General features: G+C 37.8%; 1 pseudogene across 1 annotated transcript; it reads left to right on the top strand.

Annotated features, from left to right (window-relative positions):
• The first annotated feature begins 2,807 nt into the window (after positions 1–2,807).
• On the top strand, positions 2,808–25,314 carry LOC149226703 (nucleotide pyrophosphatase/phosphodiesterase-like; annotated as a pseudogene). The gene is made up of 13 exons (XR_016248301.1): positions 2,808–3,031; positions 3,249–3,336; positions 5,081–5,356; positions 5,447–5,555; positions 5,659–5,776; positions 5,904–6,036; positions 16,880–17,094; positions 17,171–17,360; positions 17,464–17,531; positions 17,674–17,782; positions 24,325–24,513; positions 25,054–25,134; positions 25,222–25,314. The product of XR_016248301.1 is annotated as a nucleotide pyrophosphatase/phosphodiesterase-like (transcript).

Consider the following 25,314-nt stretch of genomic DNA (forward strand, 5'->3'; position numbering starts at 1 on the left):
TTTATAGTGTTATAGTTAATCTGAAAAGGTCCATATTCAGAAGGTAGCGAGTTCAGGATGAACTGGACAAGAAAAGAATCCTCTACTGTAAGTCCCAGGGAATTTAACCTTGCTGCAATATTAGTCATCTCTATAATGTGCTCTTGCATAGTTCGCGACCCATCAAACTTCATGGTCGTGAGTTCTGCCATAAGAGTACCAGCAAGTGACTTATCAGCTGAACGAAAACGCTCTTCCACAAACTGCATATATTCCTTAGCACTTTCTGTTTGTGGAATTGTTGACTTGATGTTGTTAGCAACAGTCATCTTAATAAACATAAGGCTCAATCTGTTACTGCGTTCCCATGCTTTATGGTGTGATTTTTCTGCCTCAGTACTATCTCTTGTAAGAGCAGCAGGCTTATCCACAAGGAGTGCCAAGTCAAGATCCTAAATACCTAAATGGAAATTGACTTGTTCTTTCCATTCAGAAAAATTAACACCAGTGAACAATGTAACAGATGAAGCATGTGTATTCATGGTAACTCCTGCAAATTAAAAATGAAATCACTATAAGCTCATAACTAACGCGATTCAGATGTAGACATAATAGTATAATATAGCACTCCTTTGGGTAGATACTATCTTATACTTAACATAATTAAATACCAAAACATAAGCAGGTAATAAATATATTCAATCAAATAGAACTGACATCTTTGGATGATCAATATTTATTTAATCAAAATATCTATTAAACCTCATCATGTCAACTAGTTATAGAACAAGACTTTCCTTTGGGCAAGTTCTCAGGTTCTATCATTAGTGACGCCAGCTTTAATTGGTATTTTTATAACTGGCAATTTCTATCAATAATCGTTATGTCAATTATGCACTAAATGATTATTCTGATTTTGACCACTTTGGTGATTAACAAAATCATAAATCTCATGTACATAAATGATTTATAACACATACTTGATGCGAAACAACATTCTGATTTTGACCACTTTGGTGATCATAAATCTCATGTGCATAAATAATTTATAGCACATACCTTATGCAAAACAATCAGTCATAGAGCAATTACTTTTATGCCCAAATTTCAAATTCAATTGAAACAGTAACTTTCCTACAGGAGTTCTACTCAACTCTGTACAAAAATGATTGCTTTGTTAGTCTTCTTACAGTGCACAAATTTGACTATCTACCAGGATTCAATAACTTATATTCACCGCATATTCATTCCAACATACACAACGAACACACAATGATGCGGCAATTTTCTAGGTGACCTGGATCCATCATTATATGGCATCTCGAAAATACAAAGAGCATCGAAACCCAAGGATCACCGCGGAGCATAATTCAGAGTTCTAGTCCAAGCAAGAATTTGTGCAATGTATGGAAGCTAAAGGCTCCGACGTTATGGTTATGTGACATGCAATAGGGTTGTGACAACCGAACAATGATACAGTTCCAAGGATGAGTTTTCCTTCGAGGCGATGATTGTCGAATTAAATTGAGCGTGCTCCGGGCTATCAAACGAATTACAATGGAGAAGCTCAAGGCAATGACCACCTTAGTGACATGATAAGAGACAGTAACACGCGCACTGATCTATTCAACAGAGCACGGTGTATGGCGACCTCTGTAGCGAACAAATGACTGGCGCAACAGCTGTTCTCAAGCTAATCCTTATTGAACTCGGATGGGAGCTCATAAACAAATACTGCAAGGACTATCCTCATCGAATGGTCATACACGCACTCGTATGCAGAAGATAACTATAAAAATTCAAGTCATTTCCTTGATGGGTGAATGTCGAAACATACATTAGCGATACGCTGCTGTTACCAGGCAAGACTCTTTGGAATCGACTTTAGCCGTTACTATGAATGGGAGAATACCGGGTGGACACAAGAAGGCGTGAATTCTCAAAGCCATTTGGAAAACAGAAATGAGGAAGCAACCAGTTGATGAGAAATCCTTTCCTCAAACATGAAAATTCATAGTGTTAAAATCAAACGAAGGAAACCCATTGTTGGGAACAATCAAAAAGCCGTTTAGGGTTTGGCGTGCTTTGGTACATACAGAACAACATTGATACCATTCATGAAACCCCACAATTTCCCAAAGGCTCAATCACATGAGTAAAGCACAAAACAGATCAATTGCAATCATAGGAAATATTCAGTTATTGATTGGCTCTGATACCAAATGTAAAAGTCTTAACTTACAGCCCAAAGATCATCAATACCAAATATTTCACAAACAGAACTTTATATGAGATGACATACCTTGATCAATAGCGGAAGATGTAATGGCTGCCATCTACTTTGATCTGACTCCTGACTGTTCCTCTTCTTCAGAATTCGATTTCTCTCCTCTTGCCCTCACTTTCTTTATGTGCTTCTTGATGGAGAAGAATGCAACTCTTGTGTGTGGGAGAGAGAGGACCCAATCCTTTATATATTATTTAACTCTAATCTGGTACGTCCATCATATACCAATTCAACGCTTAAGATCTAATGCTTTAGATTAGAAACTGCTTTAGGATAAAATCTAAATGCTTTAAGATTAGATCGGGTCACATTAAGATTAGAAACTGCTTTAACGTTAAAAAGCAATGAGCCTTTTGCTGTTTCTAATAGCAGTTTCTAACATCTTCACCTTCTTGCCCAGTCTGAAGGTTCCAGCCATGAGGACTTTCAGAATGCAGAAATTCATGAATCAAATTGATCCTATTTTCTTCGTCACTCTCATTTTTGTTGTGACAGGCCTCCTTTGTTTTGATTCCCACTGCAATGGATCGTCTTCAGATAATTACCCTTCGGGCCCTCGGTTCGATCCGAGACTTCAAGTCCTAGCTACAGATGTATTAATAGGAGGGATCTTCGAGAATGTTCGGATCAGAATCCAGACCTGCAGATGAATCTCAGCACGCAAGGACCCCTTCCGGATGAAGAATTCATTACTGTCACTGTAAATGGACTCTCGAATCCCTCCGATGATATTTGGGTTGCCTTAGTTTCGCCTTCAAGCCGCAAGTACGGTGTTTTAACAGTTCGTTTTTCCTCTATCTCGTTTATTTCATAATGTTTTCATTGGCCTGTGTAATGAATTTGATTCTGGTGCCGAAGTTACTGCGATGCCCAATTTTTCTGATGAGAAATGTGGAATCATAATTATGTTTAGGCTTGCATCAGAACGTAGGGTGTTTATAGAAAAAATTGCCAATCGATAACTAACCATAGTGTGTAACAGCATTTAGGATTGTCCACTGAAACTGTACATGTACTTGGAAACTGGAGATATAAAGCTCCATTCTCTGCTCTGCCATTACACTGTGAAGGTATTCCATATCACTTTTTATTTCATATCTGTGTTATGAAACCTTTTGGAAAAATTTGATATATCAGATTCTTCGTTTTTGGGATAGATAAGGGATTCATTTAGTGTAGCAATTTGATTGTTAAAACTTATAAAGTTGTATATACTTTAATCTTTATGAATTTGAATTTATGACTTTTAAGAAGAAACATATATTTTTAGTTATTACTTGTACAGGATTCAACAATATTCTAACCCCTTTAAATTTGAAAGTATGATATTCTAACCCCTTTAAAATTTGAAAGTATGATATTCTAACCCCTTTAAATTTGAAAGTATGACTTAAAAAAACTATCTTTTTAACTTTTAAGTTTATTCAAATTATATATATAATATATATATAGATATGTTTTAAATTTGTATTTATAGTTTTTAAAAAAATAAATAAAAAAATATATCTACTTTTAATCATTAATTCATCCCAACCATACAAGGAACATCCCACAAATATTTCTTTTGCTTCCTAAGAATGTAATTTATTTTGAGTGATAAAGGAGACATCCCACCAGCACAGTTACCAAAGTCGGCCGAATCTGTCGAAAAAGATTCGAATATTCGTCGATTCTTTCGATCAGGCCGAATTATCTTAAAAATTCGATTCGTTTAAAGATACACAGACGATATATGCCGGAGCCATTAAAGCTCAGAATGGGAAATAAAAAACTGGTTACTCTTTTGTCTTAACATTAAATTATATCAATGGATTGTCTCTGGAGAGTGAGCAGTCAGCAAAGTAAGCCAAAGTAATAAGCACGTTTACTCAGATTACAAGTAGATTAGGCAAATTTTAAAAAATATATTTAATTTCTTTTAAATATATTAGTATGTTTTTCTGCATTGGAAAAATTTGAATTTTCATATGGTAATTCCAATTTGGTAATGGTGCCCACCAATATATGTAAACACAAAATATATATATATATAAATTAAAAAAAAAAAATAAACTTAATGAAATTTTAATGAGGTTTTAATAAATGTTCATTTTTTATAAATTTATTTTGATTTTATATTTAACGAGATGATTGATAGATATTCAACTTGTATGAATTTTATTTTGAGTGATAGAAGAGACATCCTACAAGTGTATGTAAATGCACAAGAATGTATAAAGATGAGAAAAAAAACAACAAAACAAAACTCAACTCAATGAGGTTTTAATAAATTGTTAATTTTTCATATATTTACTTTATTTTATATGCACTGGGATCATTGATAATCATTCCACTGGTATAAATTGGTATAGCTTGATATATTTAGGAAAGAAATAATTTTAATATATAAATTTCAAGGAAAATTAAATTAAAATGAAGTTAAGAAATGGTTATAAAGTCATATAATTTAATATTTCAGAATTGAATGTGCAAAAACAAAGTAAAACAATTCCTCAACCTCATTTCATCATCCTATTATTGAAATTCCTAAATATTCTCAACTCCACAATCTAAATAAATTCAAAATATTTTAAATTTATTTGAAGATAAATAGGCTCTAGATATTCGGCCTCAAGGTTAAATTCGTTCCTTGTGGGAATGAAGAAAAACCAGCTTTAGGCTTCAGTTAGTTCTGGACTAGAGTCGTCCTGGCTTTAGGAAATGACAGAAACTTTCAAATTTGGGCAAATCTGTAAAATTTGATATTGAATGTTTCCAGAAAGATTGAGATTAATGTCTAATGATCCATTCTGTGATTTGAATTACTTACTACAGTCTCAGTTCCTGAAAAACGATCCCTCCTATAGGGAATGCACCAAAAACAGAAGCAGCTGTAAATTACTAGAGGACTGGGACGAACATGAACCCAAGACCTGCAATGGTTCCATAATATTTCAAGTCATCAACATACGAACAGATATCGAGTTTGTATTGCTGTCTGGTGGTTATGAAAACCCCTGCATCCTTCGGAGATCAGAGGCTCTCAGGTTTTCTAACCCAGACATGCCGCTCTATGCCCATCTGTCCAGCGTGGATTCTACTGGTTCATCCGTAAGTATAAGATCAGATTCTAGAACTAAGGGCATTTACATCTGTTATTGATCAACTGTATAAGATTATAATTACTTTTCGAGAAATCAGATGAAGGTAACATGGATCAGCGGGAGCAATACCACGCAATTTGTGCAATACGGTGCTGGAAAATCGGCCATGTCCACTGTGACAAGGTTCACTCGAGCTGATATGTGCAGTATGTTCTGCCAATCTTTGAATTTCTTGTTCCATTCTGTCAATTATGGATACATTATAAAGCAGATGTGAAATTTCAATCATAAATTTAATTGCTTTGCTAGGTCATGATCTGCTTCCAAGCGCAGCAATGGATTTTGGCTGGCACGATCCAGGGTATATTCATACAGCCCTAATGACGGGGCTGCTGCCTTCTCAGAAATATAGTTACAGATATGGAAGGTACTGCAAGCACCCAGAATACTTGCACGTTACTGTTAAATATAAGTCTAAAGGATTTCATTGATTTGGTATTAGGGAAATGTTTATTAATTCATGGCTAGCATTGATATCTATATAACTTTTGCAGTGACAATGTGGGTTGGAGTTCTGTTGCGAGCTTCTCCACCCCTCCTGCGTCAGGGGCCAGCGAGGTTCGATTTCTTGCATTCGGCGACATGGGAAAGACTCCCCGCGATTCATCTGATGAGCATTACATTCAGGTATGACGTTAGGGTTTTGACATAGTTGGATTAAGCTGCATCAAGAGTCAAAATCCAGAATTGCTTAATCACAAAAAAGATCAAACAAAACTCTAGGCATAAACTTATGATTAGTTATTAAATTCAGATTTTGATGAATCAACTATTTTCTTCTATGTTCACAGTGTTCTGATGTTGAACTGTGTTTTGGGTAAAACCCGAATGCCATTTTTAAGTACTCGGTCTCTGGTTTCTTGGTGAGTGATTGAGTACTTGAGAAAAATTGGTCATTTAGACCAGATGCAGAGTAACCATTAGATGAATGACCAAATCAACCAGCAAAAACGCACAGGAAAAAAACAACACAATTTAAATGTTAAATAAATTTATAAAAAAAAGATACAAATTATATATATATATATATATATATATATATATATATATTTTATTTTATTTAAACTTTATACTTGTATTAACTATTATCTTTTAGTATATCATTATTGTTATACTAGGTAATAAAGAAATTTATAAAAAAAAGATACAAATTATATATATATATATATATATATATATATATATATTTTATTTTATTTAAACTTTATACTTGTATTAACTATTATCTTTTAGTATATCATTATTGTTATACTAGGTAATAAAGTTGGAAAAGATAAATATTTATTTATATTCCATTTCTTTAAATTTTTGTTTGTATAATTTTTTTCTATATTATTATCATTTCTTTTTAATTTTAAAGTTTTATTTCTTTTTCTTCTTTTATATTAGAGTTATTATAAATTAATATTTTAGTATTTATTTAAGGTTATAACTATACTCATATTTAAATTGATAAAATAATATTTGTAATAATAAAAAAAATCAATTTTTAAATTTTAGTATATAGAATTTTCAATATTAATTTATTTTATTAAAATAATTTATTTTTAGTAAAAGAAATTTAATTTTTAAATTTTAATATATAAAATTTTCAATATTAATTTATGTTTATATTATTTACGAATACTTTAATTTTTTTTTTGGATATAAATTATATTTACAAATAGAAATATTCAACATTTGAGGTGAACACTCTTTCCTTCTTGCTTTTTTGTCTAGATAATTGATAAAGTATTTACCTAAAACATTACCCATTTCTATTCATACCCAATTTATATCCAAAAATAAACAAACAAAATGAACAATTAAGTAAAGTCTTAATTGATAAAGTATCTACCTAAAATATTGCTCATTTCTATTCATACCCAATTTATATCCAAAAATAAACAAACAAAATGAACAATTAAGCAAAGTCTTTTGATAGAAATCATATAACATAAATGTTTGTCCGACGCATTTCGAACCAAGAAGTGTGGTTCATCTTTAGGACCAGATTTCCCTTATGTGATTTCTACCGAAAAACCTTGCTTAATTCATTATGGATCAGAAAAGCCTGAATACAAAAGAAAAAGAAAAAATAAATGAACAATTGTCAAAACTTACATACTCAAATTTTCATATTACAATTATAAAATCATTGTACTTATTACCAAATAGCAAATAATATTATAACTTGAAATATAGTGTAGATTTAATTTGTGAAGAAAATAAATTAATGGAACCACATAAATTAAATAGTTGATAAATATTGCTAGACATTAAAATAGTTACATCATAATACATCTTACATTGTACATAAAAATTAATTAAATTATACATATTATTATTAAAAGAATTAATATATAAATTGGTTAATAAATATTGATAGACATAATAGTTACATCTTACATTATCAACATATATATATATATATATATATATATATATATATATATATATAGGAGTTTGATACCACTGCATCCCTGCTCTGCAACCTGCGAGATCCGCATTCCGCGCGATCTGAAGACTGCGAGCGCGCCCGCTCTCTGCGAACTCTGATCCCTGCGGGCGTGTCCGCCGAGGGCTTCACTTCAAGCTGTGGCCGATCTGGTTGGACCTGCTGGCCCTTCATGGAGGAGCCGACTCCCCCCCAGGGGTCTTCCTCCCCTCCTCTGCCTTCCGCCGCTGAGGCCTTCAGATCCTTACTGGCCTCTGTTATGAAACCAGCTCAAGAAAAGATAAAAAAGATAGATCAACGCCTTAGAATTCAGCCTCTTCGAGGGGAAACCTTCTTTACATTACATAAATGAACAATTCTTGGATGATACAATTGAAAAGACCTCCTTTCTATATATAGGAGTCTAAGGGGTCATAACATAATCAGAGCCGACATAACAATAATAATGTAAGGGCACAATAATAACAATAGTGGGCTTCTATGGGGCACAATAGTAACAATATCGGCACTACATGGATACATCAATATAATAAGTGGATTATACTAATAACAATAAGGGGTTACACTAGTAGTATAGGGGCCTAACATGCCCCTCTCCTTCAAAAAGTGTTGTCCTCAACGCTTGAGTAGTTCTTGATGCTTTTGTATAAAATTCTTGTCCTCCCATGTGGAATATTCAGCGGGTAAGTTTTTCCACTTGATGAGATACTCTGAAATTGATTGATTTTGTAGCTGTCGGGTTCTTGTTTCTGTGACTGCTCCAGGTTCCAATATGATTTTTCCTTCCTCTTTAATTTCTGGCAATATTGTTTGAATTGGGATCTTTTGCAACTTTTGAATAAGTGGTCATACTTCTTCGTCCTTCTTCCATTCATCCCTTGCTTCATTTATCCAATCTGGTTGGATAATATAAATAGCACAAAACAATGCTTCCACATCCTCATCCTTGAAGAGTCTTCCCATTCGGTAAGGTCGCCATTTTTTAGGTGCCTATTGTTTCATTTCATTTTGCACCGAAGTGGCATTATCCTTTAAAAGTTAGAGAACTTGTTGTTGATGCTCGATGTGATCTTTCACTGCTTGAACCTTTTTCTTCTTGATATGTCCTTCTATCTCTAGAGTTTGAGGAGTGGTAATTTCTTCCAATTCTTTACAAGATATGGTCGGATTTATTTCTTGATGCTCGATGTGATCTTTCACTTCTTGAACATTTTTCTTCTTTATATGTCCTTCTATCTTGATAGTTTGAGGAGTGGTAATTTCGAAAAATGAATTACAAGATATGGTTGGATTCATTTCTTCTTTCTTGATGTGATCTTTCACTTCTTGCACCTTTTTCTTCTTGATATGTCCTTTTATCTTGAGAGTTTGAGGAGTGGTAATTCTTGCCAATGCTTTACAAGATATGGTCTGATTCATTTCTTCTTTCTCTGGGGTGGGGTCCTGGCGTATATCTTCTTCTTTTGTTGTTTCTTGATCCTTTTCTTCCTCCTCTTCATATTCTATGTAAAATAATTTCTTCTCAGCGCACTTATGACCTTTAGTACATTTGCTATCACAATTGTAACAAAGCCCTTTTTCTCTTTTTTCTTCCAATTGTTGTGGTGTAACCCTTGTAGGTTGTGGAAGGCTAGGAGAAACAACACTTCCATCTTTATAGTTGTGAAGGGTACACTTCCTAGTTTCCATAATTTTGCTTTCCACTATGTCACAAAGCTCTTTTACTCTTTCCAATTTTTGTGGTGTTGCTCTAAAGAAGGTGTTGCTCTTTGTATCCTCATAATGTGTTATCATTTCCTTCGTGAAAATTGACCACGTAACAAGTTGTTTACGAGAACAAAGCCCTTTGTACCATAAGAATTGATCTGGTTCTAAATATGAAGATGCAATACATACCTTTTGTAACAGTTGTACACCATGTATATCAAAATATTGCTCCATCTGAAGTATCCAATTTACCGGATCCTTGTCATCAAACTTCCTCATCTTGCTTTTTCTTGATTTTAGGAGCTCTACCTTGAAACGACTGTAACTCTGTACTTTCGGATCTTTAAGTTTTGAAATTGTGACCTGTAGTAGCCCTCTATGTACTCTTTCTAATGCCACAAGTCTAATCCAAATTGGATTCTCCAAGAAAGAGTTATGCACAATCTCCCAAGATGACCTGATTATAGACTAGTTCAGTAGAGTGAACTTGTACGATGTGCCACGAGTCATTATTTCAACCTTTGGATCTGAAAAATGCATACAAGAAACTACAGTCCGTCCTCTTTCTGTACCTTCTTAAGAAATTTCAATCCGATCCCTAGAGAGAAAGTTACGACGATTTTCCCCAGGTCACCTATTTTGAATGTTATTCAGGAGTCTGGAAAAAGACCAACTTCCTCAGATCATATCTCCGCAAATATCGCGCAAAAAGCTTTGAAATTCAGACCCAAGGTTCAGCGCGATTTCTTCTCAAATGGGTTTTTTTGCGACTTGTGAAACGTCACAGAAAAAAAGTTATATCGAAAATGCCATGATGACCTGTTTGGAGCAACGAAACCCTAGAATCCAAAGCTCTGATACCAAATGTTATGAAACCAGCTCAAGAAAAGATAGAAAAGATAGATCAATGCCTTAGAATTCAGCCTCTTCGAGGGGGAAACCTCCTTTACATTACATAAATGAACAATTCTTGGATGATACAATTGAAAAGACCTCCTTTCTATATATAGGAGTCTAAGGGGTCATAACATAATCAGAGCCGACATAACAATAATAATGTAAGGGCACAATAATAACAATAGTGGGCTTCTATGGGGCACAATAGTAACAATATGGGCACTACATGGGTACATCAATATAATAAGTGGGTTATACTAATAACAATAAGGGGTTACACTAGTAGTATAGGAGCCTAACAGCCTCTCTCCCCAGGAAGAAATGCGTGGAAGCTGCTAAGTTCATGATCAAGCTAGAAGATATTCCCGAGATCGCCCTTCCGCCTGAAGGTTCGATTCATGTAGCCTTATCCCTGGCAAATCGTGCTCTAGTCGGTCAGTTTACAGGTCTTTGGCCTTCCCCGAAATCAACGGAAAACTGGGTCGCTAGGAACTGGGCTCCTCTGATAAAAAACAAGGTAACCTCTTACTTCCTCGAAAGAGGATATTTCTTATTTGAATTTTCTGAAAAAGAGGACAAGGATCTCATCTTCAGGAATGGCCCCTACTTCATGGGCCCTCAAGGCCTGTATCTAAATAAATGGACGCCAGACTTTGATCCGGCGGTGGATGTGCCTTCAGCGGTCCCGGTGTGGGTAAGACTCCCCAATCTTCCCGTCCACTGCTGGAACTGGGACTCTTTGAAACATATAGGAAACACTCTTGGGAAATTTATAGACAAGGCCAACAGCAATGATCACTGTGATTGCGCCAGAATTTGTGTGGAGGTAGATCTGGAGGTTGGACTACCAGAAGCCATCAAAATAATTGTAGGCCCTTGGACGCATGTACAGAAACTGGACTATGAACAGCTGCTGTTCAAATGCCGGAAGTGTCACGTCTACGGACACTTCGCCAGAGACTGCCCGTCCAAAGGGGTAGAAGAAAAAGGGAAGGAAGAAGGATGGAATCAGGCAAAGCGACCCAAAACTTCACACAGGAAGAATGCTAATGCAACTGCAAAAGCTCCCCAAGCGGGCCCTGCCCAGAAACCATCCATGGAAAGCCAAGGAAATAAATTTGAGATCCTTGGATCAGAAATCATGAACACGCAGGAGACAGAAGTCCCGAAGGAGATCTCTCCATCTAAATCCAAAAGTGTACCAGAAAGATCCAAAGGGAGGATGTCAGAAGAAGAAGAGGAAACCCAAGAATCCGAGGAATCGGAGGAAGAAGGGGAAATAGGCGAATCACAGTCTACCCCTAGAAGATCTACAAGAGGGCGCATGTCAGCAAAGGAAAAAAGAGACCAAGAAACTTACAAGGACAAGCTCCAGGGCAGCCAGCCAATGCTAGAGAAACTCCTAGCAAAAACCCCGAAGATGAAGAGGATCCAAACCCAGAGCTCCAAAGGAGCTCATCACAGAAAAAGTAAATAATGAAGATAGTCTCCTAGAATTGTAGGGGAATGGGCACTAAAGCTAATGAAGAAGCAATGAATAGTTTAATAAGACTGGAATCCCCAGACATTCTTCTAATCCAGCAGACTAAATTGGAGGATTCAACCTTCCTCCAGGAAAGCAAAAAAATTTGGAAAAAAGACAGAGCGCAAGCAACCTCTGCCCGTGGAGCATCGGGAGGACTTGGGTCGCTCTGGAATCCAAATAAGTTCTCATTAATCTCTGAATCCCTAAACACTCATTGGATTTTGTTAAAAATGCAGCACTTAGAATCTAAGGAAATTATTTGCCTGTTCAATGTATATGCTCCTAACAATGCAGGTGAGAAAAAATTATGCTGGGACTCCATCAAAAACTTGGCAGATCTAGAGAATCTGGAGAATATAATCATAGTCGGAGACCTCAACCTCACCCTCCTCTCGTCAGAAAAAAGAGGAGGCAGTATTGTCAGGGATCCGGCAAGAGAATTAGCAGAAGATCTCATGCAAGATTGGGATCTGATAGACATTAAGCCGACTACTGGCAAGTTCACGTGGTCAAATAAGAGAGTCGGCCCGGGTTACATAGCGGCAAGACTTGACAGATTTTTGGTGCAAAGCTCCTTTCTACTTCTTGGACTAGAAGCCAAAATGCACATTCTTCACAGCAGCATTTCAGATCACAAGCCTATTAGTCTAGAGCTGCTGTCCCCCAAGGATCTGGGGCCTATTCCTTTCATATTCAGCTCTCTCTGGACCAAAGAGTCAGATTTCATGGAAAAGGTCAGAGACTGCTAGAAAGATCCAGTCAAGGGATCAGCTTTTTTTGTTTGGGAGGAAAAAACTCAGAAGGGTTAAAACCATGCTAAAAAATTGGGCTAAGACCCTACCCAACCATGCTACGGAAAGGAAAAAAATACTAATCGCTCTAGAAAGTCAACATCTACATCTTGAAGTAGCTGAAATCACTAAGGACGAGTTGGATAAGGAGGCCAAGCTTCAACAAAGTTTCCATAAGGCCTGTCTGGCAGAAGAAGAGTATTGGAGGCTCAAGTTCAGAAGTCTTTGGCTCAAATCTGGTGATAGAAACTCCTCCTTTTTCCATAAACAAGCCCAAGCCAAGGAAGGCCGCAATTCCATCACTGAAATAAAAGAAGACAATTGCATACTGAAGGACTTTGCAAGCATAAAAAAGGCAGCCACAAAACACTTTGAGAAGCTGTATAGGGAAGATCTAGGAGCTGGGAAAAATGACATTTTGCTGGACGCTGTCCCCAGTCTTATCACCTCCAAGATGAACCAGGTACTTGAAATCAAAATCACGCAAAAGGAAGTCAAGGAGGTCGTTTTCACAATGGATCCCAACAAAGCTCCAGGACTCGACAGTTTTACGCCTAGATTTCTTCATACCAGTTGGTAGATTGTTGAGAAGGAGTTCTTCAAAATGATTCAGAAGTCCCAAGATTGTCAGAAGATAGGAGGCTACACAAATTCAGCCTTTCTCGCCCTCATTCCCAAAGAGAAAGGAGCAAACTCTTTCAGCAGATTTCGCTCAATCTCCTTATGCAATATTGGGTACAAAGTGATAGCTAACAGGTTGAAAAGAATTCTCCCCAAAATCATTCCGGAAAATCAAGGTGGATTTATTCATGGCAGGCAGCTGATGGACAACTTCGTTCTGGTTCAAGAAGCGATTCGTTCTAGCCTACACCGAAAGGAAAAAGGTATGGTTATTAAATTAGATCTAGCAAATGCTTTTGATCGTGTTAGACATAGGTTTTTGTTTGATGTGTTGCAAAAACTGGGGTTCAGTCAAAATTTCATCAAGTGGATCAAAGCATGTATTTCGGAGCCTTGGATTGCTCCCCTGGTGAACGGTAGGGCTGCCGATTTTTTCAAAGCCTTTAGAGGGCTGAGGCAGGGGTGTCCCCTTTCACCCCTCCTTTTCGTCCTTCAGGCCTCTGTCCTCAGCTTTTACCTAGATAAAAAGCAGCAAGATCAAGACATCGTTGGTCTGAGCATTGCAAGAGGGGTAAAAAGCATCAACCATGCCCTCTTCGCTGATGATACATTACTGCTGGGGGCTGCTTCTCTTCATTCAACTATTAAATTCAAAGAAGTTCTGGAAGACTACTGTAAGGTCTCAGGCAGTGTATTAAACAATGGAAAATGCCACATCTACTGTTGGAATATTCATGCTTCAACAGCTAGCTCCATTTCCAGATGCCTCGGATTTGTAACCTCAACCTCTTGGTCCTCATTTAAATATCTTGGTCTACCTATCTTCAACAAGAGGGCCTTGAGCAAAGATTGGTATCCTCAGCTAGACAAATTCAAAACAAAAATGAAAGATTGGGGTTCCTCTTGGCTCAACATTGCCGGAAAATCAATCCTCATTAAAGCAGTGCTCAACAACCTTCCATTGTTCAAATTCTCTGTTCTCCTGGCATTTGAGGAAATCATCAAAAAGATGGAGGAGCAAATCAGACAGTTCTTCTGGAAAGGAGGCAAACAAAACGAGAAGAGAATTTCACTAGTCAATTGGGAAACAATCACCAGACCAATACAGGAGGGAGGACTGAACTTCAAAGATCTTAGTGCTCAAAACCTTGCCATGGGAGCCAAATTGATTTGGAAAATAATAGCTCCCAATCCATGTTGGGTACAAGTTGCACTGTGGAGGAAATACTTCAGAGGAATGAGACTAGGATGCCTGGATCAGCCCAAAAATCGACTCAGAACTCTTTTTAGCATGTTCATCAATAGAATTGGTCTGTTGACAAGAAATCACTCCTTCTAGATACCAGGAAATGGAAAACGTATCCACCTGTGGAATGACAGTATCCTGAATAGACCTCCGCTGGCAAAATCGAGAGACATGACAAAGCTGAAACGTTGGATGTCAGAAGCTAGCATCAACACACTGTGGGACCTCTCGAACTGGAAGGACGATGCTTGGACGGTCTAGAAACAGATTTCAGTGCCTCCCGACTTGCAATCAGAGCTGGTAACGCTCACCACGAAGATGCACGGGCTAGCTCCTATTCATGCGCGCAGGCAGGATGTGAGAGGTTGGGGCACAAATCGGGTTGGCTACATGGTATCTTAGGGATACGTTAAGTGTCTAGAGCGACCCTACATGCCTCCCAACCCTACCCCCTGGATAGGCATATGGAAAATTCCTTCTATTCCTAAAGTTGATCACTTATGTTGGCTTCTCTGCCACCAAAAGATTCTCACTGAAGACAGGCTTTAGAAACGGGGCTTCTATGGGCCTTCTAGATGCACGTTGTGCAAGGAAAACTCAGAATCCGCCTTCCATCTCATGATCGAGTGCAAGTTCACAGCTTCTATATGGCAGGAGCTTCTTGTTTCCTGGAATTACAAGTTCATCTTCCCCTCCTCAGTTTCGGATCTGTTCGCGGGCTGGATGGCCAGATATCCAGGCTCAGTCCCAAAAAATAAAACAATCAGGACAGCGTGGAGTGCTTTGCCAAAATGCATTAGCTGGCAAGTTTGGCTGGAAAGGAACAGAAGGATATTCAGGAATAAGGAACAGGACTACATAATAGTTGCAAACTCAGTGAAAACCCAACTAGTTGAGTGGCTAGAAGACAAAGGAGATGACTCAAATCTAAGCCAGCAGGACATAGATTTGGGTACTACCCTCAATTTCAAGTTTCAAAAATCGAACAGCTCTCTGCCAACCCTCAAAGAATGGCAAATCAGGGAAAAAGAAAAAGAGTTCCATTCCTGGTTGTCCAATCAATCAATTCGCTCTCTCTTCCTTGATGGGGTAGCCAAAGGGAATCCAGGAATTGCTGGAGCTGGAGGGCTCATCATAAACCCAGATGACGCATCTTCGCACAGATTTGCTTGGGGATTAGGCCATTCCTCAAGCATACACACTGAAGCGATGGCCCTCTTTCAAGGAATCAAACTCCTCACAGTGCTAGGCCTGGAAGAGGCAAATGTCTTTGGGGATTGCTAGGTTATCATCAAAGCAGTGGCGACCAATTCTAATCCAGCTGACCTGCAGTTAGCAAGGATAATTACAAGGTTCAAAGGCATGGCAAAGTCCCTAAATCTGAAATATTTTCATGTTTTGAGAACCAATAACAAAGAAGCAGACATTGAGGCAAACAAGGCAGTCCATTTAGCTACCAGTACTATTCTTAGAGATAAGGAAACCCTTTGGGAACCAATCCCCTAAAGAGCCATGTTTTATTGCATTCTTTTGCAACAGGTTGTTTGTATCTTTCAGCTCGGGAAATTAGCAGCAGAAGTGCACTATATTAAATGTAAGAAAAGGAACATGATTAGAGTAGGCGTTATATTCCTCTTATTGGAAAGTTATACAGAAATCTGCTTCTCCTTTTGTAACCAAATTTGTGGCTTTTAGCCAATCAATTAATGAAATCCTATAACCGTTATTGTAAAAAAAAACACATATAAAAAAATAAAAAAATTAATTAGATTATACTTACACTTATTATTATTATTAAAAAAATTAATATATGAATTAAATGTGAAATATCTTGTGGATATTTTTTTTTAAAGTCAGATGTTTTTAATTAATTGTAAAACATACTATGGATATTCTATTTTGAAGTTAGATATTTTCTTTCAAAATACAGGTTTAATCTCTCATGCTCTTAGCCACCCCGTAAAATTTGAACACAAACGACCTTTACTAAAAAAAAAACTCTTTTTAGTAACTGATTGTGCTACTAAGACTATGGATTTAATCTGCATAAAAAAAATTAATTAAAGGAAAAAAGATCGCGTGATAAAGAGCCTGTGTGGTTTTCTTAATTACCACTTTTAGTACCGAACGTTCCTGGGTCCGTTTCAATTTTTGTTCTCGTTTCTGGTAATACAAATTGTTTCCATTGACAATTAAAATTGCAAGAGGAAAATAGAAAGCAGTAAGCTGAGAATAATTATTGGCAGCCAGGGGCCCTCGGAGTTATCGACGCCATGACAGAGGAAGTGTCATCGGGTAAGTTGGACTCGGTGTTCCATATCGGAGATATTAGCTACGCCACAGGGTTTCTCGTTGAGTGGGATTTCTTCCTCCAACTCATCACCCCAATCGCTTCCCGCCTATCCTACATGACCGCCATTGGTAACCATGAAAGATAAGAAATTATGACGCATTTCTACAAGTTCCTTTCTCTCCATTAAATCTTCAACATTGATCATATCTTCTAAGGCCCGTTGATACAAAAACGCAAATTGCAGAGATTATCCCAACAGCGGATCAAAGTACGAGCAAAGTAGAGATTCTGGTGGAGAATGCGGTGTTCCTTATGAGAAATATTTTCCGATGCCAACAACTGCAGAGGACAAGCCATGGTACTCAATCAATCAAGGACCCGTGCACTTCACTGTAATGTCCACCGAGCATGATTGGTCACAAGATAGTGAGCAGGTATTGCAAATCTTTCATTTCAATTTCATCATGGTCTTTTTTTTTTCTCTCGAACATGAGAAGTTCCGAAATTTTATCTGAATATGAGAAGCTCCTTCCGCAGTATGAATGGATCAGAAAGGATTTGACTTCTGTGGACCGTAAACAAACCCCTTGGCTTATTTTTACAGGGTAGGTATTCTTATTTCGCTTATTTAACTTCAATATAGCCAGAATACAATCTCTTCATAAAATATATATTTAAAAAAACTATGTAAGGAATTTTAATTAACTCATTCTAACAATAATGAAATTTTACATTAAATTCCAACAGCCATCGGCCTATGTATTCTTCTGTGGATGATGGTATTTTAGAACTCATCTTACCAAGCATAGACGCTGAATTTGCTCCAGCCATTGAACCACTTCTCCTGGATTACCAGGTAAAATTGCAAAGATATTTCTTTAAACCAAATGACATGCTTTTTGTTGGGTATTTTTCTTTTAAATGGGTAAATACCAAAACCAAACATATAAATACACAGAGGCAATGCTCTGTTTCCTTTGTTCCAGGACCTTTGTGCACAGGGAAGCTTTTAAGACAAATCTACTTATAACAGAGTATTACACAGCCATAAAAATATTTCTATTGATTAAAATACAAAGTCTGATACAAACTTCATCCTCTTTCACTCAGAGGGATTTTCAAAGAAAACTTACATTCAGCATATAAATACACAGAGGCAATGCTCTGTTTCCTTTGTTCCAGGACCTTTGTGCACAGGGAAGCTTTTAAGACAAATCTACTTATAACAGAGTATTACACAGCCATAAAAATATTTCTATTGATTAAAATACAAAGTCTGATACAAACTTCATCCTCTTTCACTCAGAGGGATTTTCAAAGAAAACTTACATTCAGCAAAAACTCTGTTTTCACTTGAGATATTACTGTGCTGGGTTTACTGCAGTGAAACCCCTTTTCACATTACTGCTGTAAAACAAACTTTTACCTATGCAGTAAACTTTACATTACATTCACAATTTCAAAATACCTGAGCGCTCTTTTCTTTTGCATTTCAATGCAAATCCAATACATTAAAAATCAACACTATTCTATGCACTACTGTGCATCTTCCTTGTTCTTTCGCTGCCGCGAGCTTCACCACCAATCAACAAAAGGCATGCTGCTCTCTTGTTCTTCACGGATAGCACTGTTGTGCATTATCCTCTCTCACACTACACCCTTCTCATTACAATGAGCAACTGATTTTATGCACTGCTGTGCAACAAAGTTCATTTACACTGCTGTGTATATTTTCATACGCGCTGCTGCGTTCTTCACTTACCACTCTATTTTTTCTTCAATACACAAAAATATTACATATATATGACAACAACAAAAACATACTTCACATTTTCACTTCCCATGCTTCCGTAAAAGAAATAATAAAAATTAAATGCTTTTACCAGCTTTTACTTGTGCCCATACTCCCGCTTAAATGAAATTAAAAACTTCACCAAAACTTACCAACCACAGTAAATTGCATTTACTGTTTTACTGACATTTACTGGCGGTAAAGGAACTTTTACTTCACGTCAAATTTATTAGCTGCTGACCTGTACTTTAACCATTGACTTTATTTGCATCGCATCGCAACTTTTCTCATGTCAAAGACCCCGACTCTATGACATTGCCGATAGCGATGTGCCGATGCGATATCGGCGATCGCTTATCGCAAACACAAAAGCTCCTTTATAACTCCTTCACTTTGACTTTGCCGATGCGATATCGGCGATTGCTCGTCGGCGATATTTTATATCGCTGCCACTGCCTGCCTCCTATGCTTCAACTTGCCGATATGCCGACTTGCCGATATGCCGATATGGTCTGGGCAGTTTTGTGGTTTCAATGCGGTGGTTTTGGGGTTATATACGGCTGCTGAGTCCGCTGCCATTGCTGACCCTGTCCGCCTGCAGTTGGAATTAACATTCCAACACTCCCCTTTAATTTCAACTGCTGGGCATTCAATCTTACCCAAGCACTTCCTCACATAGAGGGATTCACCAAGTGACTGTGCTTAAGAGCACCTTCCTCATGACAGAGGGATCTACCAAACTATGCTGAAAAGCATCTTCCTCTCAACAGAGGGATTCACCAAGGAACGCTTCAGTTCCACAACCAATTTCTGTTATCTCAGAAAATTACAGTTTCATCCACACAGGCTGTTGCTGAAACACGTGTTTCAGCATCTGGCAGACAGTTGCTGAAACACGCCTGTAGAATGCATTGCTGCTCCAAAACACAGCGAGAGCATCTTCCTCTTGACTGAGGGATTCACTAATGACAATGTGCTTAAAAGCACCTTCCTCTTCAATAGAGGGTTTCACCAAATGACTGCTTCAAATGCAGTTCCAAAACAAACAATCATTGCACTGCTGTGTGTGCAAACTCATTACGATGTTCTTTTATGCTGCTGCATATTCTCTGCTGCACTGTTGTGCCATCTTCTTTGCTGCATCTACCCCACACTGCTGTGTATACACTTGCACTGCTTCTGCACTTTTCAAAGACAAAATACTCTGTCTTTCTTGGAACAATTACGCTGTCCCAATTTACAAATTTACACTGTTGTGTGTAAACATTTCTTACACTCACTGTTGTTGCATATATTGCATTTCAACTTAATGAATAACAAATTCATTACATTTACCTTTACTGCTGTAAGGAAAATTTCTTTTGCATGTGCTGTTGTTCAAAACTTCTTGCTGCTGCATTTTCTTATTTGCATTGTTGTGTGCCTCTCCTTCTTGCCATCATGCTGCTGTCCATAACTTCTTGCTGCTGCATTTTTCACATTTGCATTGTTGTGTGCTTCTCCTTCTTGTCATCATGTTGCTGTCCATAACTTGCTGCTGCATTGCCTCTGCAATTTGCACTGTCGCTGCCCTTTTGTTTCATCATACTGCTGTGTCCATACTCTTGGCACTTCATTCTCCACAAAAAAAACATAGGCTGCTGCCTTTTCTCATGCACCCTTGCTTAACACAATCTTAGTCTTCATTTTTTTTACACAATACACTGTTGTGCAATTCCTTTGGCTTTCTGCTGCCACACACATTCTTATACATCGAGTGTGCATTAAAAATCTGCTGTCCTTGTTTTTCTTTACGCATTTCTTTGCATGCTGCATTGCATATGAAGAAAAACATTACATTTGTTTTACTGCTGTGTGAGAAATTTCATTGCATTCTCAGCCACTGGGCATTTACGCTCTGCTGTGTTTTGCCTTCTCATTTTCTTCTCACTGCTCTGCATTTTCATCCCCAATACAAAACATTTCATCTACTGTGCATTACACTCACTCTGCTATGAGTATGTTCTCTCACATTACATAGAAGGAAACTACCTTCCATTGCTATGCATTTCAATGCATGTGCACCACAAAAACATTTCAAACTGCTGTTCATTCTAATCCATGTGCTCAAAAAAAATTTCCAAACTGCTGATTTATGTTCTATCTTCCCACTGCTGTGAGGGTTTCCTTGCTTTGCATACTTTTCTTATTGCACTGCTGCTCTTTACATTTCAGCGCTGCCATCTTTTCTTGTTTATGCATTTCTGTGCATATTGTACAAACACAAAGCAAAAACATTGCTGATTTCATCACTGCTGCATATTACCTTTCAGAGGGATTAATAAGGATTTCATTTGCAACTGCTGCGCTGCAATACATCCTCCATCAACAAATGACTGTTAATACAGTTCAGCAAACAACAAAAATTCAAGCTCCCCTTTAATGTATGCTTGTCTTCTTTTGGCAAGTTTTCTCAGAATAAATTTAGATCCACTGGGGAGTTCAAGGGGTTTTCAGATTGCCTTTCCTTCCTTCTCCATACTTGTGTAACTTTCTTCTTTTGCATGGGTCTAGCTTGTGTAAGATCCCATGTTAAGTTACAGTCTCGTGTCATATGCCCAATGTTATGACACTTGAAACATTCAACATTCTTCATGAATAAAGATTCATGATTTCTTCTTGTGAAATTATTTCTTGGAGATTGTCGGAGACCACAACATCTATCTCCATGAAATGCTCTACAGTCTTTTGCCATATGACCAAAGTTTGAGCAAGCATAACAATAACCATAAAATGAACTTTGGTACCTGGGAGATGGAGATTTCCTTGATGCACTTCTGAAGCCTTGCTGCCTTGAGATCCCTTGATGATGACCATTGCATCTTGCCTCTTTGACATCAGCTACATTTCTTCTTGGAGCTGGTTCTCTTCTTGGAGCAGGATTTCTTCTATTGCAGCCTTCATTTTTCTCCTTGCCTTTGCTGGAACTAGGAGCATCACCATCTCTTTCTGGCTTCTTCACATCTTCTTTGCTTAAAGCATCCTCATCCTTGTTTGAGGGTTCACCTACATACCCAAGTCCTGATTTATCAAATGGAGATCTATGATAGCTGAGCATGTCATCCAGAGCTTGAGAGCTCTTCATGATTTTGTTCATCCCTTCAACCTTTTTCCTGAGGAGGACAATCTCTTCTTCTAACTTTTCACATACATCATTTCTCTTTGCTAGTTGTCCCTCTGTTTCTTCCTTGCTACGAGTAGCTTCAGCTGCTACTATTTTGAAGGAGATAATATCTGTCTTCATCTTGGAGATTTCTTCATCTTTTGCTTGGCTGCTCTCCATTTTCTTTTCAGCTCCTTGTGCCTGCTTCCTGGCTTCTTGTAGTTCGGACTTAAGGGAGGAGACCTCTACCTTGTACTGTCCAATCTCTTCTACAAGCTTACTCACTCTCATGTGCCTTTGTTCAAGTTGACTTGTCAAGGCATCTGCCTGCTTTTTTGCACTATTCAGCTGATTTGTCATAGACATGACTTCTTCATGATGTTTCCTCTTGCATTGATCAAGCTCCTTCTTGAGCTTGGCAAGCTCTTCATCCCTTTCTCTTACTTGAAGCTTGATGAGGTCAACCTTCTCACTTTCAGCTTCTATAATGGGTTCATGACTTTCTTCTTGACTCATTTTCATGGTCAGTGCTCCCTTTGCATGAAGGTCATGCAGTCTGTCCCATATATCCTTTGCTGATGAATATTTTCCTAGATTCTTCTTCACAGAATCAGGGAGTCCATCCAAGATTAGTTTTACTGCTTGTGCATCATACTCCATGGATTCTTTATCCATCTTGCTGTCATCAATCACTGACTCCCAGACTTCAATCCCCTCAGACATTAGGAAAGCCCTCATCATTATTTCCCATACATCAAAGTTTCCATCAAGCTTTGGGGTTTCAAATAAAATGTATTCTAATGGATTGCCTTCTAGTTTAGTAGAGGGGGGAGACACATTTTTAACAGGCCTGGAGGCTTTCTTCTTTGACCTTGCCATTCTTATCTGGGCTTCAAATACTTGACTGTGTTTTTTAAATCACTGACTGTTCCTTCAATAATAACTCAAAAACTTGAGAAATACCTGAATCCCTTTGGCTGAAACTTCACACTGCTGGAGAAGCTTTCTGTGCTGCAACCACACCTTCCTTCAGCTTCTTTGACACTTTTAAAGAGCCTGAACCAGCTCTGTCACCATCAAAGAGCCTGGACTAGCTCTGATACCACTGTTGGGTATTTTTCTTTTAAATGGGTAAATACCAAAACCAAACATATAAACACACAGAGGCAATGCTCTGTTTCCTTTGTTCCAGGACCTTTGTGCACAGGGAAGCTTTTAAGACAAATCTACTTATAACAGAGTATTACACAGCCATAAAAATATTTCTATTGATTAAAATACAAAGCCTGATACAAACTTCATCCTCTTTCACTCAGAGGGATTTTCAAAGAAAACTTACATTCAGCAAAAACTCTGTTTTCACTTGAGATATTACTGTGCTGGGTTTACTGCAGTGAAACCCCTTTTCACATTACTGCTGTAAAACAAACTTTTACATATGCAGTAAACTTTACATTACATTCACAATTTCAAAATACCTGAGCGCTCTTTTCTTTTGCATTTCAATGCAAATCCAATACATTAAAAATCAACACTATTCTATGCACTGCTGTGCATCTTCCTTGTTCTTTCGCTGCCGCGAGCTTCACCACCAATCAACAAAAGGCATGCTGCTCTCTTGTTCTTCACGGATAGCACTGTTGTGCATTATCCTCTCTCACACTACACCCTTCTCATTACAATGAGCAACTGATTTTATGCACTGCTGTGCAACAAAGTTCATTTACACTGCTGTGTATATTTTCATACGCGCTGCTGCGTTCTTCACTTACCACTCTATATATTCTTCAATACACAAAAATATTACATATATATGACAACAACAAAAACATACTTCACATTTTCACTTCCCATGCTTCCGTAAAAGAAATAATAAAAATTAAATGCTTTTACCAGCTTTTACTTGTGCCCATACTCCCGCTTAAATGAAATTAAAAACTTCACCAAAACTTACCAACCACAGTAAATTGCATTTACTGTTTTACTGACATTTACTGGCGGTAAAGGAACTTTTACTTCACGTCAAATTTATTAGCTGCTGACCTGTACTTTAACCATTGACTTTATTTGCATCGCATCGCAACTTTTCTCATGTCAAAGACCCTGACTCTATGACATTGCCGATAGCGATGTGCCGATGCGATATCGGCGATCGCTTATCGCAAACACAAAAGCTCCTTTATAACTCCTTCACTTTGACTTTGCCGATGCGATATCGGCGATCGCTCGTCGGCGATATTTTATATCGCTGCCACTGCCTGCCTCCTATGCTTCAACTTGCCGATATGCCGACTTGCCGATATGCCGATATGGTCTGGGCAGTTTTGTGGTTTCAATGCGGTGGTTTTGGGGTTATATACGGCTGCTGAGTCCGCTGCCATTGCTGACCCTGTCCGCCTGCAGTTGGAATTAACATTCCAACACTTTTAAGAAAAATTAAATGCGTGACTTTGAATTCTGGCAGGTCGACTTGGTTTTCTGGGGCCATGTTCACAACTATGAACGTACCTGCGCTGTGTTTCAGAAGATCTGCAGATCGCTTCCTACAAAAGACGTTAATGGCGTAGATAGTTACAACAGTGCAAATTACAGCGCACCAGTGCACGCAGTCATAGGGATGGGAGGATTTAGTCTTGATAAATTTGTGAAGAACGTGAGTAATCGTAATGAAACTCAATCACACAAATGCAAATAACAATATTAATTATTGAATTGAGACTTCTGTGATCCATATCAAATTTTTGAAGAATTTTTTGGCGAAAATCACATGGAAAATTTTTTGTCAACGCGTTTCGAACCAACCAGTGTGGTTCATCGTCAAGTTGAATGAGCAGATCTGGCTATGCACTTTAAATAGCTAGGGCAGATTATCCACTGACTCAGATTACTGGATAAGGTAACAGTTAAAAAGACAACAGCTAAATTTGACCTCATAACGGCTAGCTGTGATGAGGTCAAATTTATCTGTTGTCTTTTTAGCTGTTACCTTATCGAGTAATCTGAGTCAGTGGATATTCTGCCCTATCTATTTAAATTTCATAGCCAGATCTGCTCATTCAACTTGTCTTGACTTGGTTCGAAACGCGTAGACAAAAAATTTTCCATGTAATTTTCGCCGAAAAATTCTTCAAAAACAATACTAATGTGATATATCTAATTAATGTATCCTACTGATTAATGTATCCTACTGCAGCCTAGTAGCTGGAGTTTGGTCCGTATTTCTGAGTATGGATATTCTCGGGTTCATGCAACGACCCACCTACTGTTGTTTGAGGTAAATCATGATATGTGTGCTCCGCAAACTTTGAATTCTTGATTTTAAGATTCACCAGTTGTTCTAAACCTCCTACACTGTTTGCAGTTCGTCAGTTCCCCTACTCGGGAGGTGAAAGACAGCTTCCAGATGACTAAATAATCTTCCAGTGGACAGAAGTCGTTAAATTGTACTCCTTGA

Source organism: Pinus tabuliformis, chromosome J (genome assembly GCF_031772625.1).
Source record: "Pinus tabuliformis cultivar Carrire ecotype Pingquan chromosome J, CPIR1, whole genome shotgun sequence".
NCBI lineage: Eukaryota > Viridiplantae > Streptophyta > Pinopsida > Pinales > Pinaceae > Pinus > Pinus tabuliformis.